At 38.3% G+C, this 4566-nt stretch overlaps 1 pseudogene; it reads right to left on the bottom strand.

Moving 5' to 3' along the window:
• Nucleotides 1-1289: 1289 nt before the first annotated feature.
• On the bottom strand, nucleotides 1290-4204 carry LOC137225907 (HAUS augmin-like complex subunit 6 pseudogene; annotated as a pseudogene).
• Between the last annotated feature and the right edge of the window lie 362 nt (nucleotides 4205-4566).

Here is a 4566-nt window from a genome sequence, read left to right as displayed (position 1 = left end):
TTAATTTACATTTTTTCTGTTAAAATAAAAAACTAGAGTTAAATTCTCAAAGTCTAAATTAGACTAAATATAAAAGTGCTATACAACCCACTGAAAGGATTTATAGTTAGCATCCCTCAAAAGTATCTAGTCATCTTCCACCTTTTTCCTTTTTCCTAAATTCATTCTGCTCCAGTCTTCACTATCATCACATGCACTTTATTCCATCAAACATCATTTTTCAGCATCAACCTACGTGAATAATCATTAAGCCTCCTTAGAGCTTTCCCATACTTAAACTTTGTCATTTTGATTATACACCCCAAAGCATTACTTTCCTCACTTTTTTTGTTTAGTACCAGAATGTTCTAAAAAGAAACAATAAAAGTTGTTTATTTCCCTAAAAAGAAAGATCAGTATATCCAATGGCTATTAAGTTAACCACTTAATAAAACACATCAAAAACTACTCATCCTTATGTTATTAACTGAAACTAGAACATAATGAATTAGTTAACCTAATACTTTGCCATTTATTTCATGCTTACAAGATTACGCACAACCTAAGTGTCCATCATCGGATGAATGGATAAAGAAGATGTGGCACATATATACAATGGAATACTACTCAGCCATAAAAAGAAACAAAATTGAGCTACTTGTAATCAGGTGGATTGACCTAGAGTCTGTCACACAGAGTGAAGTAAGTCAGAAAGAGAAAGACAAATACCATATGCTAACACATATATATGGAATTTAAGAAAAAAAAATGTCATGAAGAAGCTAGGGGTAAGACAGGAATAAAGACACAGACCTACTAGAGAATGGACTTGAGGACACAGGGAGGGAGAAGGGTAAGCTGGGATGAAGTGAGAGAGTGGCATGGACATATATACACTACCAAACGTAAAACAGATAGCTAGTGGGAAGCAGCCGCATAGCACAGGGAGATCAGCTCGGTGCTTTGTGACCACCTGGAGGGGAGGGATAGGGAGGGTGGGAGGGAGGGAGACGCAAGAGGGAAGAGATATGGGAACATATGTATATGTACAACTGATTCACTTTGTTATAAAGCAGAAACTAACAACAACAAAAAAGAAATCAAAATGGCTTCTCGTAACTTGTTTGCTTTCGAAATACTTCACATTTCAACCCCATATCCATACAAAGAGAGAAAATCCAAACATACTCTCCTTACCTAAAATCAGCAGAGAAGGCTAAAAAGCATTATTTAGGACTTTTTTAGACCTTGAAAAACAGTTACACTCCCAATGTGTATTTAAATTACAAATCAGTTTTTATCCCGTGACACTGCTTCAACTTAAGTTCATCATAGTTAAACTGACTGGGCTACTGCTTCATCTTTCAAGTCAGATGGAGATTCTTTTGCATCAAGGCTCGTATTCAAGATTTCTTCTTCAGCAAAACTGACTGTTACATTAGGTAGAAGTTCTCCAAGACTACATGGTATTGTGGTTCTCAATCTTTGTTCCACTGGAGAAAACCTAATTAGTGGTGAAAGAGACCGTTTTCTTTCATTAAGGGACATGCGTGAAGATGGTTTTGTATAGTCAGTGTGCAAATCATGAGTGCCCAAACAGTTAAGCATATCATCAGTTTGCATGTATTGGGAAGTAAGGCTTAATTCAGGTTTGTCTTTCAACTGTTTCAGGATTAGAGAGGCAAATTTCTTCCCTTTGCTTGGACAGAGATTTCTTCAGAGCTTCATATCCACTGCAAGTAGCCTGTAAATTAAAGTCTGATTCTGGAGTAGTTTGTCTTCCTTCCACAACACCTTCTGGGAAAATGCCACTGTGCATAGGACTGTTTGCTTCCAGTTTAAAACTGGCCTCTGTACTACTGGAGCTATTAAGACTTAAGTGACCAACTTCTTCTGGAAGAGTTTCATGTAATATGCCAAAATCACTATCTTTAAAACTGGAACTAATTCCACTTGATACCTGAAAAGAGTTCCATAACATACTTTTATGCATGGAAAGATCTCTGTAAAAAGCTTTCGAGTCTGATATTTTAATATACTATTCTTCACTGCTACCTATCACATCTCTCCTATTGCCTACAGCAGGGTAGAATGTCTCTATTTGGCTAGTTTCTAAAAGTTTGTTCTGTAAAGCTGTACATTCCAAATCTTGCTTACAAATTATGTCCTTATTTAACAAATCTGACAGATTTTGTTTTGTTGGTTCACCTATGTAACTGGTCACCACAGGTTTCTGAAGCACACACTTCAGGCAATCTGAAACAACTTTCTCTTCAGGCAAATGAGAATGGCTAGAATCGGACATAGTGGTTGCTGAGAAAAAACTGGCCCTGTTAAACTATTTTTGATTATGCACCACAGGTAAGGATTCTGGCAACACTTCTCTATGTTCAGTATCCATCTGAATTGGTTCTGTACTCCTGTTTTCTTCTATTTCAACAGCTTTTCTCCATGAGCTCCTAATATCACTTATCAAGTTTTCTGGAGTTCAAGGAACTTGATTCCTTGTTAAGAACAGGTTAGAAACTAGAGAGTCAATTAGTTCCTCTAACATTACTTCTTTTCCTTTAGAAGGTTGTGGTGAATCAGATAAAACTGCCCTTGCAACCTCTTCTACCAGATGATCTTGCTATTTTTGGAACGGATCACTTTTTTAGCTGGCAGAGACCCTCCAAATGCACTACTCTTTGCAATATGTGATGATGAAGAGTCTTCCACTTCAAATTCTGGTGTTTTCTTAGAAACTGTTTCATTTTTCTCTCTAGAAGATGTCAACTTCCTGTCCTTTTCAAGTAGTGTAACACTGTTTCTATCTGATGGTGAAATGAGCTGTAATAGGAAAGAAGCAGGGCTCTTGGCTAGATCACATTTAGTTTCCAGCGTATCACTTGCCCTTCTTGCAATCATTTTCCTGGATATGTTACTTAGGTGTATCTGGAAGTGAAGCAGGGTACTGCAAAAGAATACTCTTCGCGTATGCTTCTTCTGAGGCAGGATCAAACGAAAGGGGAGACACAGTTGGTAAAAGATCCACAGCTGGAGTCCAACCTTTAATTAGACTGAAAGGAGACAGGCCGAGAAATTCTTTCCAAATTTTATGCCATTCTTCTTGTTTTTCAACAATAGAATGTCTTATAGTTGTGAGATCTTCTTTTATTTTATACCTCATATGTTTCAGATCTGACAGTCTTTCTCGCTGAAATTTGGTCTCTTTTTCAAGGAAGTGAAGGTCTATTGTCAGTCTTGCTTGGTCAGCCTGACAATGTTCACATTTCATTACTTTCAAGACTTCATTTAATAACTGAATAACTGTTAAGACATTCAATTTTCCAGCCTCATAAACATTTCCTATGTGCAACTGACACATTTTTTTCTCAATTTTGTCAGGTAAGAGCCTTGGAATATTGATAGCAACATTAGTTCCATCTGAAATATATTGGTTAACAAGACTAAGGACTGAACTAACAACTTCTCTCTCTTTTTCCAAAAACATGAATGTTTCATTCACTGAAGCCCACAAAGACCGAACCTTTTGAATTTTCTCTTGTATATTACTTTGGTCATCATAGGGTTCCATTTTTTTAATTTGGTTTTGCTGTCCTATACATTCTGATCTCAAATTTCATGCTTGTTTAACTGACAATTGTGCATTTTCCTGGCATTTTCAGGTAACACAATCTTCTCTCTGCAAAATTTGTAAAAATCTGTTACGTGCTACATGGCATCTGCCAATGCACTTGTGCAAATCTTGTGGCTTTACATTAAATGTCTCTGTAAAATGTACAGAATTTTTAGAATGGGTTTTTATATTTTTTATTGCAACAAATCTTGCAGACTGATACATCAAATGAATAAACTTAGGACCACCAGGAGAAAGAAATAGTGAACCCACAACTGGAGGAAAGCTACTTCCACATTCAGCAGAAATCTTTTTTAACCATTCACAGCAATGTTCTCAGAATTCAGTATCACTTTTTTGGTCAAATGGAGGCCAACAAAGTTTGAACACTTCTTTACTGAGAGACTGGTCAAGTGTTTGAAACAAAAAGTAAGAAACTATTTGAAAGGCCTCACGGTTCAACTTGTCAAACATGTTCACTCCGAGGTGCGTGTGCGACACCATCTTTCCACAGGCTACGGTCGCCGAGCCCAGCTCGAAGCCGAGTGCCTGCAGATACATCCAGAGATGCTCCTTCTCCAAAGTGGTGACCCAGGCTGAACTCATCTTCGTGGTAGGCAGGGACCGGCAAAGGAAGAAAGCGCAGGGTCCAGCGACCAAAAGGGCCCCTCAGGCTTTTTCCCTACAGGCAGCCTGACGTGACTGCGACCCCTCCATTGCCACTGCCTGATCCTCTCTCGCCTGGAACCATTTCTCCTCAAACGGCCTCAAATGCCTCAAGTGGCCTGAGATTCTAAAGTCTCAGGGAAATAGAGCCTCTAAGGGTAGTACGGAACAGCAGCCAAAGGGAAGTCCTGAAGGATTCTTTATAAGCTGGTAGCAGTATTAGCCCCCAGGAAAAGGAACTGGAGGGCTAGAGGGGAAAAGCTGATTAAAGACTTACTTTTTACAATTTACCCTTTTGATCT

The sequence above is a fragment of the Pseudorca crassidens genome, chromosome 6, assembly GCF_039906515.1.
Source record: "Pseudorca crassidens isolate mPseCra1 chromosome 6, mPseCra1.hap1, whole genome shotgun sequence".
NCBI lineage: Eukaryota > Metazoa > Chordata > Mammalia > Artiodactyla > Delphinidae > Pseudorca > Pseudorca crassidens.
Note: the sequence above shows the minus strand (reverse complement) of the source record. Positions and strands in the feature narration are given on the sequence as shown.